The sequence below is a fragment of the Bubalus kerabau genome, chromosome 3 (genome assembly GCF_029407905.1).
Source record: "Bubalus kerabau isolate K-KA32 ecotype Philippines breed swamp buffalo chromosome 3, PCC_UOA_SB_1v2, whole genome shotgun sequence".
NCBI classification, from domain to species: domain Eukaryota; kingdom Metazoa; phylum Chordata; class Mammalia; order Artiodactyla; family Bovidae; genus Bubalus; species Bubalus kerabau.
The window spans coordinates 98,662,906-98,687,539 of NC_073626.1; the positions used below are offsets into that span (position 1 = coordinate 98,662,906).

Sequence of the window (24,634 nt, forward strand, 5' to 3'; positions counted from 1 at the left end):
ACCTGGTAATCCTTGGCATTCCTTGGCTTATGGCATATCACTCCAATCTCTGCTTCCATCTTCATATAATCTTCTTGGCTGTGTGTGTATCCCCCTCTTCTTTCTCTTGTGAGAGAAATTGGATTTAGAGCCCACTCTAAATACTGGATAATCTCATCTCAAGATCTTTAATTTAAATACATTTCCAAAGCAACCCACTCCAGTACTCTTGCCTGGAAAATCCCATGGACAGAGGAACCTGGTAGGCTACACAGTCCATGGGGTCACAAAGAGTCGGACACGACTGAGTGACTTCACTCGCTCTCACTCCAAAGATGCTATGTCTAAATAAGGTCACTTCACAGGTACTAGGGATTAGGACTTAAACATATCTTTTTGAGGTCACGATACCTGTGTTCTTCCGCTCTTGAGTTTGGTGAACATCCTTATGATTGCTTTTTTGAACTCTTTCCCATGTAAATTACTTATTTCTGTTTCATTAGGTTTTTGGAATGTATTCCTCTGTCTCCTAATTTTGTTTGACTTTTGGTTTTGGTTTCTAGGAGAATTAGGTGAAACAGCTATCTCCCCTAGTTTTGATGGAGTGGTCTTGTGTGGGAGCAACCCCTGTGTAGGCTGCTTGCGCCTGGAGGCTTTGGCAGGCTGGCTGGAGAGAGTCAGTGGGCTGGGTGCAGTGCCTGGTCCACTGTCCTGGGGCTGTGTTGGTGGGGAAGCTGGTGCTTGAGTGGGTGTGGGCTGGGGGCTGTCCCTTGGGAGCACTGTGCTGAAGGCTGTATTGGTGGTATGGCTAGAAGTGGAATGGGTGCAGGCTGGAGGCAAGTCCTGGGGGAACTCAAACATTGGTGTTGACCAGTGCCTTTGACCTTGGAGAAGGCTCCAGCAGTTCCCTCCCTGTTTGGCAGGAACATCAGTGCTGGTAAATGGATTTCCCATCTAGGTTCTGTTTACTGCTGCTTTTTTTTGGCTGTTTCCTATGGCAGGAGGGGCTGTACTAGGGTCTCTCAGCACCATCCTTCTGTACTGCAGGTCACTGTGTAGGGGATGGGGTTCCCATGGATACCATGTCTGTCCTTTCTATCTGTTTCTATTTAGTCTTTCTATGTGCAATAACTGCTCAGTCAGCCTTCAGGTCTTCTTTGGGAGGAATTGCTCTAAATGTAGGTATAGATTCGGTGGGAGGCGATGTGCTCAGGGTCTTTACCACCTTATGATTGTGTCTTGTTATGTCTACTAGCATGACGACTCTTGGAAGGAAGGTTCTGTGTTCTTCTTTTCTCCACTGTTATCTTTAGCATAGCTTGAAGCTTGTAGTCCATGTTAAGTATTTGTTGATTAAAGAAATGTGGATTCTCCCACCTTCACTCCCAAACACACCTTATGTTCACCTCTCATTCTGATCTTTTTGTTTTCCTATTTTTAAAATTTTATTTCCTTTGTATGTTCTCTTCTTTGTCAGTGTCATCTAATTTGCATTATTACATTACCCATGATGTAGAATGCTGCTTGAACCATGAATTGTTTTCTGGGTATGTTCTCCTCCTTAATATTATAATTATTTTCTCCAATATCTTAAAGTAACTAGTATAATGAAAATAGGTAGTGGGTATTTAATAAGTGCTTCTTGGCTGACACACTCATTATTGACAGAAATTTGTTAGCACAAATTATGAATCAGTCAAGGCACATAATTGACAAAGTGTTCTTTTATTATTTATTAACAAACAAAAACATGAACATTTTGGGGGCAGTCTCCGGGCAATTTGAAAGAGCAGATGGAGTAATTTAACTCCTTTAGTTTGTTGGATTGCTGACAGGTACCACATAGAGTCAGAGCAGTCACCTCCATCTGGCACACAGACGGGTGGTTACTGAGATGTTTAGCACAGCAAGATCGTGTTAGAACAGATGCTACTGTGAAGATACAGGATTACAGTGGCAAAAATAGACTTTTCCCACTCATGGACCTTACTTAAAGGGCAAATTTTGAGCTGCAATTAATAAAAATAATGAGACTATTATTAGGTAATGACTAGTTTTAAAATGTTCAGAGATATAAAATCCTGTATTTAGTAGCAGCAAAATGAATATGCTTTTCCCTACTCATTTGGTGCCCTGAGTGCTCGGCAGCATTTCGTGAAACAATCAGAGGGCACTTCGAAGTCAGCTACACAGAAAATACTCTCACATGTTCTGAATTAAATCCTTAGGCTTTATAGTCTCTGATTCTTCCCTGTAAACCTGACAGAAAACTCCTGCAGTAGATGCTATCCCTTTTCCATTTCATTTGCTAGAGGCTCTATAACTATATCAATTATGGAAAAAAGGGGAAATAGTGTTTTACAAAAATGAGAAGTATTACCAATCTCTGTCATCATGCAGAGCAATTTGTATCCCTGAAAGTATTCAGGGAAAGTCATTTAAGGAGACCCCCCATTGTCCTGAATTGCACAAATGTTCGTGTTGAAAGGCCACATTTTCTGATGTGGCATTAAGGAGAATGACATTTTTAAATATCTGCTGCTGGAGCTGTGAAATAGATGACTTAGGGAAGTGGAGGTTCCTGTGCACCAAAAGATCTTTGTTGTCTATGCAAAACTTTTCCTTAATAAAATGGGTCTGTCGAGGCTGTCTGAACATGCAGGTGTGTCCTGTTTGAGATCCTGGAATGAAAGGTATTCAGGAGAATAAAGAGTCACACACAGAATAATGATACTTCCCTCCCCCAGTTTCCAGATGAGTTGGGAATGTAGCAATTAAACAAATCAATAAAGCTTGTACATTAGGCTAGTTTTTAATGGGCATTTTCCTAGCAACAAATTTATGCAAAGAGTGAGAATGGAATCTGTGTGTTTTCAGTTGAATGTATATGCTTGGTTGTCATTTAGCAGTGGGGTTGTGTGTGTAAAGGGATTTTCTTCAGAGGGATGCCCAAATCCATATTTGTAAAGGAATATGTACGGAAAGCAGTAGTTTCTTTGTTGGAGTAGAATGTTTTCTATTTTCTTTTAGTGACTGTATGACTGGGGGCACAGTGGGGAAGAATGCAAGTAAACCAGGAGAGTGGTGGGCAACTCAAAGTTCTGGTCTGGCTGTGCCTGGGCTAGATAATTAGCCCCTCTGGATATTGTCTCATTGGGTATGCAGGAGGCAGAGTAGGACTAATCAAGTAGTAGGGTTATCTCTACACATTGAAAATGTCACTCCAACTTTTTTGGATTTCATTGTTTCTTTTATGGCATCATCTGTCAGCTTATTTGCATCTTTGAATGAAGCATCATCTTTTTTCTCTGGCTGCTAATAATTTTTTTGACTTTGGTTTTCAGCAGTTGTACAGTGATGTACCTGGGTGTTCTTTTATCTGTATATATCGCAGAGGCTTGTGGAATATCTCAAATCTGTGGCTTGGTTTCTTTCATGAGTTTTGGAAAATCACTTTGTTAAATGTTGCTTCTCTATTTTTTTCTTTCCTTTTCCTTCCTAGGCTCCCATTACATACGTGTGTGTACTATATGTCTTTTATGCTAATGTCTGCATTTTCTATTAATATTTGTTTCTCCATGTATCAGTTTGTATATTTTTTCTGACTTAAGATTTCATGAATCTTCTCATCAGCTTTATTTAATCTGTGGTTAAACTCACCAACTATGCTCTTAATTTTACTTACTGTATTTCCAGTTCTAAATTTTTCATTTGATTCCTTTAAGTTGCCATCTAATATCTTGAAGGTATTACTCATAGTTTTAAAAAGTCATGTCTAATAATGCCAATAAACTTTCTGTGGACTTGTTTATACTGTTTATTATTCTTTTGATTTTGATCAAATGCTTTTGTTTCCTGATAATATAGGATTCAGTGCCAGATATCATGTATGCAAAATTTGATTCTGAATTTTTTTTTTTTTTTCCAGAGAGGAGTTGCTTGTGTTTTAAACAGGCAGTTAAGGTAAGGGGTGCCAGCTAAATACAATCAGAAATTGAGCTGATTTAGAGCCAGATTTCACTACTTGTGAGTCTCATTCATTGCTGTCTGTCTGACTCACCCCTCTTTGCAGGGGTTCACAACAGTCTTTGAGGGGTCCTGACTGAAAGCCTTGGTGATTTATCAAGATCCCTTTTCTTTAGTGTGCTGTGGACTCCAGTTTGTATCTTCCTTGGCCTCTTAGAATGTTTGGAAGTTCTATTTAGCTTCTCGTCATCTCAGACACAGGCTTCTGCTTGACTTCTCAGCTTTTAAGCCACCACTGGTGAATTGGCAAATGCCTTTAGGGTAAAAGCAATACACTGACTCTTGAGTTCATTTTCTTTGTGTTCCTTTCCTTTACTGAGGTCCACTTTCTCAGAGGCTCATTATTATTTTTTTTATTTTTATTTTATTTTATTATTATTATTATTTTTTTACTTTACAATATTGTATTGGTTTTGCCATACATTGACTTGAATCCACCATGAGTGTACATGTGTTCCCCATCCTGAACCCCCCTCCCACATCCCTCCCCATCCCATCCCTCTGGGTCATCCCAGCGCACCAGCCCTGAGCACCCTGTATCGTGGATCAAACCTGGGCTATTTTTGAAACGCTCTGATTCTTCAAACATTTATATATATTTTTTATTTTATTTTTAAACTTTACAATATTGTATTGGTTCTTCCATATATCAAAATGAATCCGCCACAGGCATACATGTGTTCCCCATCCTGAACCCTCCTCCCTTCTCCCTCCCCATACCATCCCTCTGGGTCGTCCCAGTGCACCAGCCCCAAGCATCCAGTATCGTGCATCGAACCTGGACTGGTGACTCGTTCCATATATGATGTTATACGTATTTCAATGCCATTCTCCCAAATCATCCCACCCTCTCCCTCTCCCACAGAGTCCAAAAGACTGTTCTATATTTTTAAAAATATCTTTTTAGCTTTCCTTTTATTCTCCCAAGGAAGATTTATCTGCAAAGAACAAACAAAGAAAAACAAAAACAAAACTCTAATCTGCCTTTACAAAAAGCAGAAAATTTCTCTTAAGTGTTAAACTCTAACATTCTGTATTTTTATGATTTTATTTTAAAAGAGTGAGTTATTCTTTCTTAGTAGTCAAGTCTGTAGAGGGTATAAGACAGTAAATAGTTGGATGTTTAGATGCCCCATCTATTGTTAAATATGTTTCTTTCATTGGTTCTAATTCATGGAATTGAAAGGCCAAGGATATAGAGTGACTGACAATTCCTTTCCTACACAACTACATAGGGCATGTTCTCTCATGACTCTGCATAAACCAGTATGACATTTCTGTGTTTCTTTAATGAAAACAGGATTTTTCCATTTTTCATTCTATGAGAAAAATCTTGAACTGGAAAAATGATTTATAAGCTATTGATCTGAGATCATGATGAAACTCTGCTTTTTCAAAGTCTTCTGGGATATACCAAGACCAAATTATAGGTACCTCCATAAATAATTAGATACACAATATTTCCACAGCTGTGCAATACCAGATGGTTTTGCTTTCTTAGGCTTAAAGGAACTTCCTTCCTTAGCAGTTAAAAAGTCAACTGTGTCAGCTTCTATACACTCATCCTTCTTAAATGGGGCAGGGGAGGTCTGAGAGGCTCAGGTTTGAACTCCATGATATTCTGACTTTTAGTGGAAGAGGATTCAATTAAGTATGTCACATGTTGCAGTCTAGAGCTTCTTCAGCCAGTGCAGCAAATGTTTTAGCTTTCAACTGAATTATTTAATTTGCAGTAATGACACACTGAAAGACAAGTGGAAGAAGTGAAGCTGCATGCCCCACTGACCACAGGTTTTCTTTCTCAGCCAGGGATGTCCCTGCACATTAGCTGAAGAGTGCATATTTGGGTCTCTGATCAACCCTCAGGCTCATGTTTGGCTTGGCTCCTTTCTTTGCTTTTTTGATTTCACTATTGTAGGTTCATTTAGGGCTGAATACCTGATGTCATCTTTGTTTTTACTACAACCTAGTTAGTGTAAACATAATAGGTACTGCTGCTGCTGCTAAGTCACTTCAGTCGTGTCCGACTCTGTGCGACCCCATAGATGGCAGCCCACCAGGCTCCCCCATCCCTGGGATTCTCTAGGCAAGAACACTGGAGTGGGTTGCCATTTCCTTCTCCAATACATGAAAGTGAAAAGTGAAAGTGAAGTCGCTCAGTCCTATCCAACTCTTAGCAACCCCATGGACTGCAGCCCACCGGGCTCCTCCATCCACAGGATTCCCCAGGCAAGAGTACTGGAGTGGGGTGCCATTGCCCTCTCTGATAATAGGTACAGTCTTACATAATATTAAGAGACAAAAAGTGACCTAATAAAGTGTCTGTCTACAATGTGGGAGACCCGGCTTTGAGCCCTGGGTTGGGAAGATCCCCTGGAGAAGGAAATGTCAATCCACTCCAGTACTATTGCCCGGAAAATCCCATCAACAGAGGAGCCTGGTAGGCTACAGTCTAAGGGGTCACGAAGAGTCGGACACGACTGAGTGACTTCATTTCACTTCACTTTGGATTTCTCTGTAGGAATTTTTTCCTTTATGAGGAAGAAGGCAAAACTCTTAAGTTTTGATTAAGAATTAACCAATAACTTTTGAAGGATAAGGACTAAACACAGAAACAAAACCATTTTTATTTGTTATAAAGATCCTCCAGGGGATTTTCCCCACCTAGGGATCTTACTCTCCTGCATTGGCTGGCAGGTTCTTTACCACTAATGCCACCTGGGAAGCCCACTTTTGCTGTTATTATTTTTGAAAAGTATAAAGCATTGTTATGTTTTTATGGTCAGCCTATAAATTTAAGGCTTTATTTTTCTTATGAAAGTGATATTTGAATGGAGCTGGAGGAATCAAGCTTCCTGACTTCAGATCATATTACAAAGCTACAGTCATCAAGACAGTATGGTACTGGCACAAAAACAGAAATATAGACCAATGGAACAAGATAGAAAGCCCAGAAATAAACCCATGCCCCTATGGGTACCTTATTTTTGACAAAGGAGGCAAGAATATACAGTGAGGCAAAGATAGCCTCTTCAATAAATGGTGCTAGGAAAACTGGACAGCTATGTGTAAAAGAATGAAATTAGAACACTTCCTAACACCATACACAAAGATAAACTCAAAATGGATTAAAGACCTAAATATATGACCAGAAACTATAAAACTCTTAGAGGAAAACATAGGCAGGACGATGACATAAATCAAAGCAAGATCCTCTATGACCCACCTCTTAGAGTAAGGGAAATAAAACTAAGCAAGTGGGACCTGATTAAACTTAAAAGCTTTTGCACAGCAAAGTCACCATCTGTAGTGATTTTGGAGCCCAGAAAAATAAAGTCTGACACTGTTTCCACTGTTTCCCCATCTATTTCCCATGAAGTGGTGGGACTGGATGCCATGATCTTCGTTTTCTGAATGTTGAGCTTTAAGCCAACTTTTTCACTCTCCTCTTTCACTTTCATCAAGAGGCTTTTTAGTTCCTCTTCACTTTCTGCCATAAGGGTGCTGTCACCTGCATATCTGAGGTTATTGATATTTCTCCCAGCAATCTTGATTCCAGCTTGTGTTTCTTCCAGTCCAGCGTTTCTCATGGTGTACTCTGCATATCAGTTAAATAAGCAGGGTGACAATATACAGCCTTGACGTACTCCTTTTCCTATTTGGAACCAGTCTGTTGTTCCATGTCCAGTTCTAACTGTTACTCCCTGACCTGCATACAGATTTCTCAAGAGGCAGGTCAGATGGTCTGGTATTTCCATCTCTTTCAGAATTTTCCACAGTTTATTGTGATGCACACAGTCAAAGGCTTTGGCATAGTCAATAAAGCAGAAATAGATGTTTTTCTGGAACTCTCTTGCTTTTTCCATGATCCAGTGGATGTTGGCAATTTGATCTCTGGTTCCTCTGTCTTTTCTAAAACCAGCTTGAACATCAGGAAGTTCACGGTTCACATATTGCTGAAGCCTGGCTTGGAGAATTTTGAGCATTACTTTATTAGCGTGTGAGATGAGTGCAGTTGTGCAGTAGTTTGAGCATTCTTTGGCATTGCCTTTCTTTGGGACTGGTTCTAATGAGGTGGATGAACCTAGAACCTATTATACAGAGTGAAGTGAGTCAGAAAGAGAAAGATAAATACCGTATTCTAACACATATATATGGAATCTAGAAAAATGGTACTGAAGAATTTATTTACAGGGCAACAGTAGAGAATCAGACATAGAGAATAGATTTATGGACATGGGGAGAGGGGAGTAGAGGGTGAGATGTATGGAAAGAGTAACATGGAAACTTACATTACCATATGTAAAATAGATAGCCAACAGGAATTTGCTGTATGGCTCAGGAAACTCCAACAGGGGCTCTGTATCAACCTAGAAGGGTAGGATGGGGAGGGAGATGGGAGGGAGTTCCAAAAGGGAGGGGATATATGTATACTTATGGCTGATTCATGTTGAGGTTTTACAGAAAACAGCAAAATTCTTTAAAGCAATTATCTTTCAATTAAAAAAAAATAAATTTAAAAAAGAGATATTTGCATTTTCCAAATGTCTTTTGGTCCATGTATATACATATAGTTTTCTATAACATCCTATAAATAAGATCCTACCATAGAATAGTCTGGTATTTTTATTCAGCATTAAATTATGGATACTACTCCAGGTAACTAATTATAGATATTTAGTATCAAGATATGCAAAGTAGAAGATGAATGTTTACCTCCATTTAATAATCTTATTGCTTTGGCAAATGTAGAATTTGCTGTAAGTTGTAAGTTGAATTGTGCCCTTCTGAAAGTTATGTTGAAGTCCTGACCTCTGAAACATGTGAATGTGAAATTTGGAAATAGGATCTTTGAATAAGGACTCAATTTAAGATGAAGTCATACTGGGTGGGTGGGCCCTAAATCCAGTGATGGGGTTGTTTTCTTTTTCTTTGCTTTTTTTTAAAGGAGAGAGATTTAGAGACACAGCCACACAGGGAAGGAGGCAGTGTGACTATGGAGGCAGAGACTGGAGTGATGCATCTACAAGCCAATGAATGTCAAGGATTGCCCACAACTACCAGAAGCAAGGAAGAGGCAAGGAAGGATTCTTCCCAGAGCCCTTAGAAAGAACATGCCCCCACCAAAGCCACCTTGATTTCACACTTCTAGCCTCCAGGACTCTAGGAGAATAAATTTCTGCTGGTTTAACCAGTTTGTGGTAATTTGTTATAGGAGCCCTAGAAAAGTAATGCAATATGCTATGCTGAGTTACTTTATTTTGTGTATTTCCCTATATACATGGAAATTAGTTATTATTTGTGTCATCTGTTCCATGTTTCAATGGTTGGCACTTCAACTTTGTAATTAAAGAAGCAAAATTCTGTGGTGTGTAAGAAGGAATATATGGGTTTCCCTGGTGGCTCAGTGGTAAAGAATCCATCTGCCAGTGCAGGGGCCTTGGTTCAGTCCCTTGGTCGGCAAGATCCCCTAGAGAAGGAAATGGCAACCCAACCCAGTGTTCTTGTCTGGAAAATTCTGTGGACAGAGGATATAGGCGAACTATAGTCCATGGGGTCACAAAAGAAGTCAGACTTGACTTAGTGACTAAACAACAACAAGAAGGAATATAGAATTTAGGAATTATTACATATTAGATATGATAAGTTTTGAAAGAGATCTTTATCCAGTTTTAGTCTCTTCCATTCAGAGGGACATGGAAAACTCAGAGACACTTTAGGGGAAGAAAAAAGGCAAATGGTCTGAAAAATAATGTAAGTTAGTCACAATATCTGATAGCCAAAAGGGACTGTAGATATTATCCATCTGAGGGCTGACATCCTAATAGCAAAGTGCTCCCCCTTCCAGAGCAGACATTGCTCTTCAAACAGGATGCTGTTCAGCCTTAAGCCCAGACCTGGATGCATAATCCTCCTATACAGTGCACCACAGTTCAGTTCAGTTCAGTTGCTCAGTTGTGTCCGACTCTTTGTGACCCCATGGACTGCAGCAACCCAGGCCTCCCTGTCCATCACCAACTCCCGGAGCTTGCTCAGACTCATGTCCATTGAGTCGGTGATGCCATCCAGCCATCTCATCCTCTGTTGTCCTCTTCTCCTCTCGCCTTCAATCTTTCCCAGCATCAGGGTCTTTTCAAATGAGTCAGTTCTTCACATCAGGTGGCCAAAGGGTTGGAGTTTCAGCTTCAGCATCACTCCTTCCAATAAATAATATTCAGGACTGATTTCTTTTCGGATGGACTGGTTTGATCACCTTGCAGTCCAAGGGACTCTTCAAGAATCTTCTCCAATACCACAGTTCAAAAGCATCAATTCTTTGGTGCTCAGCTTTCTTTTTAGTCCAACTCTCACATCCATACATGACTACTTGAAAAACCATAGCTTTGACTAGATGGACATTTGTTGGCAAGTTAATGTCTCTGCTTTTTATTATGCTGTCCAAGTTGGTCATAGCTTTTCTTCCAAGGAACAAGCGTCTTTTAATTTCATGGCTGCAGTCACCATCTGCAGTGATCTTGGAGCTCCCCATAATAAAATCTGGTCACTGTTTCCACTGTTTCCCCATCTATTTGCCATGCAGTGATGGGACTGGATGCCATGATCTTAGTTTTCTGAATGTTGAGTTTTAAGCCAACTTTTTCACTCTCCTCTTTCACTTTCATCAAGAAGTCCTTTAGTTCTTTTTCACTTTCTTCTTCTTCACCATAAGGGTGGTATCATCTGCGTATCTGAGGTTATTGATATTTCTCCTGGCAATCTTGATTCCAGCTTGTGCTTCATCTAGTCCAGCGTTTCTCATGATGTACTCTGCATATAAGTTAAATAATCAGGGTGACAATATAAAACCTTGACATATTCCTTTCCCAATTTGGAACCAGTCTGTTGTTCCATATCTAGTTCTAACTATTGCTTCTTGACCTGCATACAGATTTCTCAAGAGGCAGGTCAGGTGGTCTAGTATTCCCATCTCTTTAAGAATTTTCCAGAGTTTATTGTGATCTACACAGTCAAAGGCTTTGGCATAGTCAATAAAGTGGAAGTAGATATTTTTCTGAAACTCTCTTGCTTTTTTGATGATCCAGTGGATGTTGGCAATCTCTGGTTCCTCTGCCTTTTCTAAATCTAGCTTGAACATCTGGAAGTTTTCGGTTCATGAGAACCCCATGAACAGTTTGAAAAGGCACCACAGTTACAGCCAACCAATCAGAACTGGTCCCAAATAAAGCGTGTACACTCCTGGGGTTCAAGCCAATCTTTTTACAGATGGAGACACAGAAGCCCGGGCAGAGAAAGGGAGTTGGATTCAGAGTAAATTAAGGGCTATTATTAATATCCAATCCCCAGTCTAATGTCTTTCTGTTTCACCACAGTGTCTCCTCCTCAGCAGCAAGCAAAAGATTAAAGTCTTTAAAAAAAATTTTTTTTTTTTTTGTGGTGAAAATATTGGGGGCATCAAAAGTTCTTTCAAAATCTAAAGCAGATTCCATATGACTCTTTAATAGTATGTGCACGGGTTCTACAGGCATGTTAAATTCTTTAGGACAAAAATTCAATGTAAGAGAATGGGTATAATTTTAGTGGGTAATGATTGTGGTGGCAGTCAGTGAAGGAAAGAAAAAGGGTGAACTTTATTACTAGAGGGGTACAGGCCATACTAGTAGATTGGCCAAAAAGTTCTCTGTGGTTTTTCTGTAAGATGGTATGGAAAAACCCAAATGAAATTTTTGGCCAATGTGATACTTTGGTTTTCCTATGCCACTAATCTACAGTATTTGTTAAGTAAACCTTGTGCTTCATGACAGGGGTATCAAGATGAGTAAAAGGATGACCTTAACCTCAAGGAGGCCAAGATGTAAATAATTAGTGGCACTATGATGAGATGAGTTTGGCAATGTATTTTTGGTGCTGAAACACTGCTAATAGACAGTACTTTATTATTTGTAGAATTAGAATAAAGTCAGGGAAGTTGGAAGCTAATTAGAGGTCCTTGATCTTACCTCATAGTCAATGCAAAAATCCTCTTTACACTTTATCTTACAACAGATCAATCAGTCCATTTTCTTTTGACCTGATTGACTTAAAGTTCAAAATATATGTACCTCTTAGTTTCATCCTTTGCATGGCAGTTAATGGGATCTATTTCTACAAGATATGACCCTGAAATTTTCCATCTGAAATCATTTAGTGATGTCCTGTTTACTAAAATGAGACTTTGTAACAGCTTCCTTGGAGGCTGGAAGACAGTGGAGCTAAGCTTTCAACATTCTGAGGTAATCTATTTCAAACCTAGAATTCTGTATTTAGTCCTATTAAAACTAAAGTGTGAAGACAAACTAAATATTTTCAGGAAGCTACTGAATGATATGCTTCACCTATACAGGCAAGTAAATGGAAGAGAAATATATGGAATCCTAGGTCCTGGGGGACCTACCATAAGAAGCAGTGCTGTGGTTTTCCAGGACGATAGTGAAGGGAAACTGCCAGATAGGAGAAGCGGCACAGAGGGTTCTAAGAGCAATGTCTTCCAAGGAACAATTAAGAAAATATATGCAACTGATACATTACCAGGTTTTGAAAACTATAATATAGAGGGAAATTGTATATATCTTGAGGATGGATGGGTGTGAATTAATGAGTACATATATAGTGAAGCAAATGAAAGAATGAGGCCATTATTAACTCAAAGGAAACCAAAATATTCTACAAAAAATTACATAACACATACCAAGAAATAAATCTCACATATATGGTCACATTATTTGTGGTGAGAATGTCAAGACCATTCAATGGGGAGAGGATAATTGGTGTTGGGAAAACTGGATATCCAAAAGCAGAAAAATGAAAGTGGATCCTTATCTTAATGCACATAAAAATATTAATGCAGAATGGATCAGTGGCCTCCATGAAGAGATAAAACTATGAAACTCTTTGATGGAAACATATGGAAAAATCTCTATAATTTGGATTTGGCAATGATTTCTTCAATGTAGCACCAAAAGCACAGGCAAAAATAGATAAACAGGACTACGCCAAAGTGAAAAACTTTGTGCGTTAGGAGATACTAGTAATAGAATGAAAAAACAGCCTAAGGAATGGAAAGAAATATTTGAAAACCATTGATCTTAAAAAGGGATTAATGTTCAGAGTATATAAAGGACTCCTACAACTCAACATGAAAAAAAAACAAAAAAAACCTGGTTGAAAAGTAGGCAAAGACTTGAATAGACATTTTTCCAAAAGAAGATATGTGAATGGCCAATAAGCACATGAAAATATGCTCAGCATCACAAATCATTAGGGAAATGCAAATCAAAAGCATAATGAGATATCACTTCATACATTTTGAAAAAGGAAAAAAAAAAAAAAAAAGTGTTGGTACCAGTTTGAAAAAGTGAAACTGTTGTGTTTTGTTGGTGGGAATGTGAAATGGTGCAGCCACTGACACTAAATATTGAATTACCATGTGATCCATCTATTCCACTTCAGCATAAATACCCCAAAGGGTTGAAATTAGAAACTCAGAGAAATATTTGTACACATTTTGTTTGTCCACTCATCTGTGATAGACCTTGGTTGCTTCTACCTTTTGGCTATTGTGAATAATGCTACTATGAAACAGTGAGAGAGTTAATTCTTAGGTAGGTTGATAAGGAGTCTAGGGCCTTCAAGGAGGAAGGAGCCCAGGGCCCTTGAGAAGGAGAAAGGGGTCCAGTGCTCTCAAGGAGAAGAAAAGGACAAACTTTTTTCTACATTGCTTTGTCTTCAGTTCAGTTGCTCAGTTGTGTCAGACTCTTTGTGACCCTGCAGACTGCAGCACACCAGGCCTCCCTGTCCATCACCAATTCCCAGAGTTTACCCAAACTCATGTCCACTGAGTCAGTGATGCCATCCAACCATCTCATCCTCTGTCGTCCCCTTCTCCTCCCGCCTTCAGTCTTTCCCAGCATTAGGGTCTTTTCAGATGAGTCAGTTCTTCACATCAGGTGGCCAAAGTATTGGAGTTTCAGCTTCAGCATCAGTCCTTCCAATGAATATTCAGGGCTGATTTCCTTTAGGATAGACTGGTTGGATCTCCTTGCATTCCAAGGGGCTCTCAAGAGTCTTCTCCAACACCACAGTTCAAAAGCATCAAATGGCATTGAAACATGTAAATATCATGTATGAAATGAGTTGCCAGTCCAGGTTCGATGCACGATACTGGATGCTTGGGGCTGGTGCACTGGGATGACCCAGAGGGATGGAATGGGGAGGGAGGAGGGAGGAGGGTTCAGGATGGGGAACACATGTATACCTGTGGCGGATTCATTTTGATATTTGGCAAATCTAATACAGTTATGTAAAGTTTAAAAATAAAATAAAATTAAAAAAAAAAAAAAAAAAAAAAAAAAAACAAAAGCATCAATTCTTCCCAGCTCTGCTTTGTCTTAGTATAACAATGTACCTTGCTCACTGAAGTGTTTCTCCTTAACAAGAACCTTCTGACTAATCTTATTATCTTAAAACATTTGTTGTGGGAGGGGGTCTGGTCAGATCAGATCAGATCAGTCGCTTAGTTGTGTCCAACTCTTTGCGACCCCATGAATCGCAGCATGCCAGGCCTCCCTGTCCATCACCAACTCCCACACCCAAGGGCATCTGGTAAGACCTTGCTATTGTTAGTTCTAATCTTTTTAATTTAAGATATACATTGTGGGAGTGGGTTTGGTAAAAGTATATAAGGCCTTGATAAGACTATTGAGGGGGGCACTCTGTCCCCCGTCTGATGTCTATGTCAGAAGCTTTCTCTGTCCCTTTTTATAGCTTAATAAAGTTATGCTGCACAAAAGCTCTTGAGTGATCAAGCCTGGTCCCTGGTCCTGAAGCTAAATCTTCTTCAGATATCATGAATTTGACACTGTTCACCATAGGCTATCAACAGGACTGTACAAGTATATGAAAACATTTACAATACCAAAGTGGCCTCTTAGCCAAAAGAACAGTGTGATGATTTCTTAGTGTTTTCATTTCAGTGGCTCAGTTTGGATATAGGAAAGTTCATTCTGGTAGGTTTTAAGTTCAAACCTGTTGACGTTTTCTTTGGGAATTGTGACTTTCAAATCAAATTTCCTTTGTAAAACTATGTGTAGCATTTACAGCCCTCCCTTCATTTATGGACTGGTATCTAAGACTGCTAACCCCTAAGTAAGACATCATTGCAATAGTCAAATCTGGAAAAATTTAAGTATCTTACATATGTACCAAGTTCTCACCTGGCCCACACACTGAGTCATTTCTTTTCTATATATTACCTTTCTTATTTATCTCTTGGATTCTGCCTTTGAATGAAAAATAACCTTAAAAATAGCATTCACATTGTAATATTATAAAGAACTTGTAACAACTCATTTTTTCCATCAGTGCACTAAATATAGAAATGACTATTAACTTCTTGCTGCCTTCATACCACATTTGAATAAGTATTTCAATTTGCCTTTCTCTTCATCTCACAGATTTTTAATTTTCTGTTTCATTTAAGGTCATTAAAGAATATTATTCAAAATGGGCAAAAAAGGCTAGTGTTTAGTCATTTTTAATTTACTGTGACATACACTTTTGCTGATTTACTGAATGAACTAAGGTTATCATAATGCATGGTCTGTGTTTCTCGATGCTTCGGATTGCATTTCCATATGGATGCATTTTCCATTAGAAGTCCTCTTGGGCACATAGTGCCCCTATTAACTGAGTCATAGATTGTATAACCCTCAGGAGAACTTAGTAACCTGATTTGGAAGTGCAGTGAGAGTTAAGATGAAAGACCAAGCCATAGCCAAATCATTTAGGACTTCCCTGGGCAAAGATCACTAGCCCAGAGTGTGTTTGGGCTTGGGCATGAGCTTGAGACAGGAGGATGAACCACTGGAATGCCTGGAAGTGACATTGAAAGAAGAGGGAGAGGAGGTTTGTTTCATCTTACTTCACAAAGCTGCTTATGGAACCTGGGCCATGGGTCTCCAAAGCATCTTGTCTGTCATCTTCCCCTTCGCTTGCTCATGGGCAAGTTAGTGATAACTGGTTTATAGCTCAGACCCAGGGACAGGCAGATAACACAGAACTGCTCTCTGCATACCAATTACCAACACTTTTCGTCCTATTGTTTCTACCATGGAAACTGGGAAAGCTAAATATGCTTTAGCTAAATTAGCTAAAACGCTACTTTCTTTGACTGTCAGGATACTAAGTGGAGAAGTTTTGGCCAATGAGACTTTAAGGGAACATCTCCTGAGGGGTGTTTGAAAAGCTGTGTTTTCCAGATAAAATGGATTAGAGGTGTTTGATTCAGGCCTTTTTATTCTGCTTTACCTTGCTTGTGTGTGTGGTTGTTTGTGTGTGTATGACTTTGTGTGTGTGGCTGTTTGTATATGACTGTGTAGATATGGCTGGAGGAGCATCAGTTTTCTGTGGTCATAAATTTTTGAGTTAACATACTAAGAATGGCAGCATAGGTAGGAGGAAGAGTCTGAGTCCTAATTATACCTTCAGGGTCCTACACTGTTACTGGACTTCCTACTGTTGTGCTTTTGTTACATGAGGGAAAAAACCAAAATAAAACAAGATGAACGTATGTTTAAGGTATTGTTACTTGGCCATTCTGCTCCTTGAAAAATAAATCCCTCCTAATTGACACACCAATAAATTGAATCCTTTTGGTGGTTTGTATAAAACAGGGTTTTTGCTTTGGCCCTGTTGACAGTTTAGGCTGGATAATTCTTTGTTGTGAAGGACTCTGGTCCACTGTAGGATGTTTAGTAGCATCCCTGGCTTCTACCCACCAGGTGTCTATAGGACGCCTTCGATGTGACAACCAAAAATGTCTGTAGACATTGACAGATGTTCACTGGGGGCACAGATCAATCTCTGCTGTAGAATCAGAAGCACAGTGAAATGGGACTTACACAGATGCAAGGGGCAGTCTTTGAAATGCAGGTTATCCACCTGGATCAGCCAGAATGAGTTAGTTCATGCTGCAGTAACAACAGACTTGAATGTTTCAGTGATCTACAGCTACAAGGTTTCTTGCTTATCAGGTTCTATATCCTTAGTGGTTTGGCTGAGGTTCTGTTCTGGACATTTTCAGTCTAGGACCTAGGACAACGGAGTAGCTTCTTTCTGAATGCTTGCAGTTTCTCAGATAAAGGAAAAAGAGTTCATGGAAAAGCAAGGGCTGTCTCTTAAGACTTCTACTTGGAAGACCTGCATGCCACTTCTACTCACATTTCATTGACCAAATAAATCCCAGGGCCCTGTCTGAGGCACTACGATAGAGAAATGCCATCTCTTCACAGTGAAAACTCTTCTTCATACAGGTTTTGAAAAAATAATACTATCAAATCACCTAAGAAAATTAGACACTGGAAAGGGTGGTACTAATTAATGATAATTACTGTGCCCAGATCAGCTCTTAGGTCTATTTTCTGGCATGATAGATGCCTTCACAGAGCGAGGGGCCAGCACATGTCCTGAGCAGAAAAGGACAGAGTCAGAGCAAAGGGCGGAGTTTTGGAAAGCCCTAATAACCTCTGGGGAAAAAATGTAGAGGATAAAAGTCCAAAAGAACATAGAAAGAGCCTGGACTAGTATGGTGGCCAAATGCACAGACTTTGGAGTCAAACCTGTTTTCAAATCTAGAATTTACTGCTTTCCATCTCTCTGATCACAGGCAAGTGAATTAACCAAGTCTCCCTACATTCGTCTATAAAATGAGATGTGTTTGTGTGTATGTGTGTGTACATAGTAGAGGTGGGGGAAGGAGGGAGAGAAGGGGTTTTCCTCTTCTTATAAGTGCTAATCCCATTGTTAAGGCCTCATTCTCATGACCTAATCTGACCCATAGTCACCTCCTAAAGACCCTCCTCCTATCCATCACATTGGAGGTCAGGGCTTCAATGTATAAATTTGGGGGCGGTGGGGGCAGGGGACACAAACATTCAGTTTATAACAGCCTCTAATCACTTCGCTTCAGGTTTGGCCCTGGAACTCAGGAGAGCAGAACTCTTTGAGGAGGCAAGGGTTTGGGTAGGAGGGAGGGAGGAAAAAGGGAGGATTAAATATTCAATAAATGTGAGCTTCTTCTCCCCTCCTGCCGTTATTTTTCACCGCACCACAGGAAGACCCAGTTGATGGGTGAGCTAGATGTCACTGAAGGATTGGAGCCCTGTGAAAGGGAATTTACTTAGAAAGACATTAATACTGTTCAAGGCAAACATTCAAAGGGAAAGCTTCCAAAAAGTTAAAGGCTTCATGGGTAGTCCTCTCAAAGGCACACTTGACCTCAGACATACCTCTTTCTCTCTCTCTGAGAACCTCTCTTTAAACCTCCAAGGGCAAATCTCCCCTAAGCCTGCAGGAAATCTCCCTGACCACAGGGGCTGTGCATGCTAGACCTGTTTCTCTTCCCAGCAAAGCCTTTCCCTGTATCTGGGCATTTGGGATGGAGTTAGGCTCCACTGCCACAGCAGAAGAGTTTCTAACAACCTTAGATTTCCCAAGTCTTGCAGAAAATCTGCAAGTGAGGGATGCTGGGGAATTCTTTTATTCCAGGTCTGTTCTTTTAAAAGTCTACTCCAAGTGTAAGTCACAGAGATGAATTTTTGTTTTTGATTTTCTAGCAAGTAACTTTATTTATATGTGCACATGGACACATACTGGTGCACATGAATATAACTTAAACACACACACACACACATACACACACACATCTGCCATGGACAAATACTGATTCCCAGGGAAAGGTCAGTCTAAAGTCATAGGAGAATGAGAAAGTTTAGTCCCCTTCAACCCCAAGTAGTTGTTAGCAGGATTCCTATCTTATACTGGACTTACTATGTTAAGTTATTATGCAAAGTAGGGTTAATTCCTTTTATTTATCTCTCTGATTTCAGGTAGTGCCCTTTGAAATAAATGGTGGGAAGGAAAAAAAGCAGGTGCATTTTTAACCCACATCCATCTTAATGGCTGTTTTCTTAGCCAAGCAAAACTGAAGATTGGGTCCATAAATGTCTTAGACAAAGTTATTTTCCTTTCTAGTCTTTGGCCCAAATGGAGGGAAACTGTGGCTAGAGGTCTTTCTTCATGTAGCATTATAATCATTTGTGATTATTATTAATATTATTATCAATTATCTGCTACACTGGTATTATTAGTTATCTGGCACTAACTTATTGTTTATATGTTCTTTCCTTCTTAGCTTAAATTTTTAACATAACCATTTAATAAAGCTCTCAGAGATGGTGCAGATGTCAAACAATATTGTCTGACTTTGCATGACAATATCTCATTTTATTCTCTAATTTAGTTTAATTCAAAACAGGACTAATGTCTGTGAAATAGCCAATACAGAGACCAGCTGGGAACCTAACTGGCGTTACTAGCTCCACTCAGATTAACATTTCAAAAATGACACCATATGGTGGAGAGCTTTGGATTTTATGACAAAGAAGCACAATGAATGCTGGGCATGACAAACCAGCACAGGCTACTTTGAGTTGCACACCCGAGTGAGAGGTGCATAGGGAGAATGATTTAACCATCACCTGCTTCCTTAGCAAGTTCCAGGCACAAACTGTTATTACACTGTTTTTAAGCAGACACCTTTTTCATTTTATGAGAGAGCTAGATGGCCACTGATTTCAATGTGTTATTTACAAATTATTATGATTGTTGAAACCATCCTCAGAAAGCTATAATTACATACCAGAGAAAGGTTTGGTTGAAAAGTCCAGACACATGTTGACATTCATACATATGCCAAACAATTGAGAAGGTGCTCTGAGTCTTGCCAAATTTCCTTTAATTTTTATAGTCACATGAACTTGAAAGGTAAGTGTGACCTGTATGTTTCTAACTCATTTACTGTCTTTTACTGTGAGATCTTTCAAATGATGCTGTATCCATAAAGGAGTTGTTTTCAACCCTTTTTCATAAACTCTTGAGGCATCTTCCTATCTCAAGCCCTGATCACTTTCTGATGCTAGGAGCCGGATAATCTTTTTTAAAACTATGTTGTAGTATACCAAATAAGTGTATATCCAGATCTAGGTCTAGATCTATTTATATACTCAATGTGTATCTCCCTATTTCTATACCTATGCCTATAAAATAAACATAGCAGTGTAGTTCCATGTAGCGTATAGGTGAAGTTCTGCAGGTGGTGAATCTTTAATTTGTTATAAAGTGATACTTGAATTAAGTTAATAAGATCTGTTTTTGATTCTAAATGAAAACCATAATGAATGTGAAAATTTCTTAGTCTTAGTGCTGTTTTTCAGTGACTTGTTTTCTCCTCTAAGTTATCCTTGATGTTATTAGAACTTGGTTTCCTTGGTATCAAAATGTTGGGAGCTGGTATGGGTGCTTCAGGGAGGGGAACCCAGCACATGATGTATTTTACATCTTATCCCAAATCCCTCTAGGGAACATTGTGTGCAAAGGAAAAGGACAGCTTTTTCTCTTTTTGCAAGATAAATTTTCTGCAAGTATGATTTATTCCTGGAAAAAAAACTTAAAAGAATACATCATTGTAATTCAAAAATGTAATTACCAATAATTTAAATGGGGAAAATTTAATGTTTTGTTTTAAATTTTTGTTTTGAAATAATTATAGATTGACAGGAAGTCACCTCAAAATGTACAGGGAGTTCCTGTATGCCCTTCACCCAATTTCCCTAATGTTAACCTTTTGCATAGCTAAAATACAATACCAAAACCAAAATTTTGACATTGGTACAATCCAGACACATGTACTTGTGTGTGTGTGTGTGTGTGCTTGTGTAGTTGTACTCAGTTTTGTCACGCATTTACTTGGGTAACAACCACCGCAATTCGGAATCAAGGCTGTGCCATCACCACGAGGCTCCCTCATATTATCCCCTACTTGCCATGTATCACTCCTATCTCTACCATCCCTAATCCCTGGCAGCCATGAATCCTTTTTCCACTTCTAGAATTTTGTTATTTCAAAAATGTTGAATAATTGGAATAACACAGTATGTGATATTTCAGAATTGGTGTCCCCCCCACCCCCACTTAGCCTCAGTCCCCTGAGAACCATTCCAAGTTGTCCCAGGCATCATTTTTTCCTTCCTTTTTACTGCTAGGTACTATTCTATGGTAGCATGTGTCACAGTTGGTTTAACCGTTTACCCATTGAAGGACATTTGGATTATTTCCTTTTTTATCTGTTATGAATAAGGCTGTTATGAACATTCATGTATAGGTTGTTGTGTGACACAGATGTTTGTTTCTATGAGATAAATGCCCAAGAGTGCAGTTGCTGGGTCATATGGTAAGTGGATGTGTAGTTTTCCATTTTGTACGAAACTTCCAGATAGTTTTTCAGAGTGGCTGTGTCATTTTACATTTCTGCCAACCATGCAATAGTGATCCAGTTTCTCTCAGTTCAGTTCAGTCACTCAGTTGTGTCCGACTCTTTGTGACCCCATGGACTGCGGCACGCCAGGCCTCCGTGCCCATCACCAACTCCCAGGATTTACCCAAACTCATGTCCATTGAGTTGGTGATGGCATCCAACCATCTCGTCCTCTGTCATCCCTTTCTCCTCCTGTCTTCAATCTTTCCCAGCATCGGGGTCTTTTCAGATGAGTCAGCTCTTTGCATCAGGTGGCCAAAGTATTGGAGTTTCAGCTTCAAAATCAGTCCTTCCAATGAACACTCAGGGCTGATCTCCTTTAGGATGGACTGGTTGAATCTCCTTGCAGTCCAAGGGACTCTCAAGAGTCTTTTCCAACACCACAGTTCAAAAGCATCAATTCTTCAGCGCTCAGCTTTCTTTATAGTCCAACTCACACATTCATACATGACCACTGGATAAATCATAGCCTTGACGAAATGGAGCTTTGTTGGCAAAGTAATGTGTCTGCTTTTAAATATGCTGTCTAGGTTCGTCATAACTTTCCTTTGAAGGAGAAAGCATCTTTTAATTTCATGGCTGCAATCACCATCTGCAGTGATTTTGGAGCCCCAAAAAGTAAAGTCTGCCACTGTTTCCACTGTTTCCCCATCTATTTCCCATGAAGTGATGGGACCGGATGCCATGATCTTAGTTTTCTGAATGTTGAGCTTTAAGCCAACTTTTTCACTCTCCTCTTTCACTTTCATCAAGAGGCTCTTTAGTTCTTCTTCGCTTTCTGCCATAAGAGTGGTACCTATGGTGTCTGCATATCTAAGGTTATTGATATTTCTCCTGGCAATCTTGATTCCAGTTTGTGCTTCATCCAGCTCATGGCTTCTCATGATGTACTCTGCATATAAGTTACATAAGCAGGGTGACAATATACAGCCTTGACATACTCCTTTTCCTATTTGGAACCAGTCTGTTGTTCCATGTCCAGTTCTAACTGTTGCTTCCTGACCTGCACACAGGTTTCTCAAGAGGCAGGTCAGGTGGTCTGGTATGCCCATCTCTATTAGAATTTTCCACAGTTTATTGTGATCCACACAGTCAAAGGCTTTGGCATAGTCAATAAAGCAGAAATAGATGTTTTTCTGGAACTCTCTTGCTTTTTTGATGATCCGGTGGATGTTGGCAATTTGATCTCTGGTTCCTCTGCCTTTTCTAAAACCAGCTTGAACATCTGGAAGTTCATGGTTCACGTACTGCTGAAGCCTGGTTTGGAGAATTTTGAGCATTACTTTACTAGCGTGTGAGATGAGTGCAATTGTGCGGTAGTTTGAGCATTCTTTGGCATTGCCAGTTTCTCTGCACCTTTGCTAACATTTGATGTTATCATTAGTTTTTATACTTCTCTTAGGTATTAATAATAGGTTCTGATAGGTGTATACTAATATCTCACTTGGGTTTTAATTTGCATTTTACTGGTTGCTTATGATGCTAATGTATTTACCATTTGTATATCTTCAGTGAAATGTCTGTTGATGTCTTCTGCTTATTTTCTAATTGGATTTAAAAAAATTATTGAGTTCACAGTTATTTCTGTATTTAGATACTAGCCCTTTGTCTGATAGCTATATGTAGTTTACAAACATTTTCTCTTGGCCTGTAGCTTGTATTCTTATCCTCTTCTCAGGGTCTTTTGCAGAGGAAACATTTTTAATTTTGAAGTTCAGTTTATCAATTTTTACTTTTATGAATTGCATTTTTTTATGTCAAGTCTGAGAACTCTTTGCCTAGCTGTAGGTCCTGAAGATTTTCTACTGTTTTTTTTTCTTTAAAGTTTTATAGCTTTACATTTTATGCTTAAGTTCATGGTCCATTTTGTGTTAATTTTCATATGTTTGAAGTTTAGGTGTAGTTTCTCTTCCTTCTTTCCTCCCCCCATCTCTCTTCCAGGATGTCCAGTTACTCCAGTACCATTTGTTCAAAATGGCAATCTTTTCTTCATTGAATTGCTTTTGCACCTGTGTCAAAAATCAGTTGGGCGTATTATATGGGTCATTCTGTTTCTCTATTCTGTTGATCCACGTGCCTTTCCTTCCACTGGTACCAGCAGTCTGGATTACTGTACCTGGTAATGAGGCTTAGTATTCAGTAGAGTGACTCTACCCATTTTGTTAACCTTTTTCAAAGTTGTTTTAGCTATTTTATATTTTTGATCTTTCCATAAAAATTTTAGAATAAGCTGTCTATAAGAAACCTTTCTGGGATTTTGACAGAAATTCTCCTAAATCTATATGGATCAATTTGGGGAGAGCTGCTATCTTTACTATGTTGATTTTTCCAATGTATGGCACATTTTTTAAGATTTTCTTTGATTTTTTAAAATTAGCATTTAATTATTTTCATCATTCAGATCCTTGTACATGTTTTGTTAGGTCATGTGTTTTTGAGCCCTCACATCAGCATTTACTTAGACTAAAAACAACACAATATTCTATTAAATTACACACAATTATTTTAATTGTTCTTAAAATAAGTTGTTATAATGGACCTGACAAGGTGTTTCTCTTCATTAATGAGAAAAAAATCTGTTTACTTGCTTGTGCTAAGCAATTTTTACTCCTTATAGTATACTTGGGACTATACTAAAAAACAAAACATTCCAGTTCTGCTACTTACTAACTGTATAATCTTGAATAAGTTAATTAATTTGTGTTTCAGATTCCTCATCAGATAAATGGGAGTAATAATAATGCCACCTCTCAGAATATGCCAGGATTAGCAAATTAATACTTGGAAAGTTCTTGGCATAAGTCCCTCACACATTGTCAGTGCTTAGAAAGTTACATATTATTGCTAGCATTAGTGTTACAAGATAATAGTATCACTCAAACTTTCCTGCAAAACAAGCAAACATATAATAATAATCACAATTCAGAGACAAAGGGAAGCATTGAAAACAAATGAAGATGATGTCACATTCACTAAACAAGATGACATCCTAAATAGCCTGAGATTATCTCTGCTGCTATAAATGAGCAAAGCCAAAGTTTCCCGAGAGGAGAGTTGAATGTAATACAAACTGACTACATGTGCAAAGATGACAACATGTGGCTCAGGAGGTGATGTAAATCCAGAATGGTCCTGTTAATGGGAAGAAATGCCTCAGAAGTCAAAGGAAGGAATACTATATGAAATGGCTCATAAATGTGAATTCTCATAACCTGAACAGAC

The 24,634-nt window shown here is 39.0% G+C and overlaps 1 long non-coding RNA gene across 1 annotated transcript; it reads left to right on the top strand.

Moving 5' to 3' along the window:
* Positions 1-866: 866 nt before the first annotated feature.
* Positions 867-9,169, top strand: LOC129647731 (uncharacterized). Its single transcript, XR_008712466.1, has 3 exons — positions 867-916; positions 1,457-1,526; positions 8,954-9,169. It is a non-coding gene; the product is annotated as an uncharacterized LOC129647731 (long non-coding RNA).
* Positions 9,170-24,634: the final 15,465 nt, after the last annotated feature.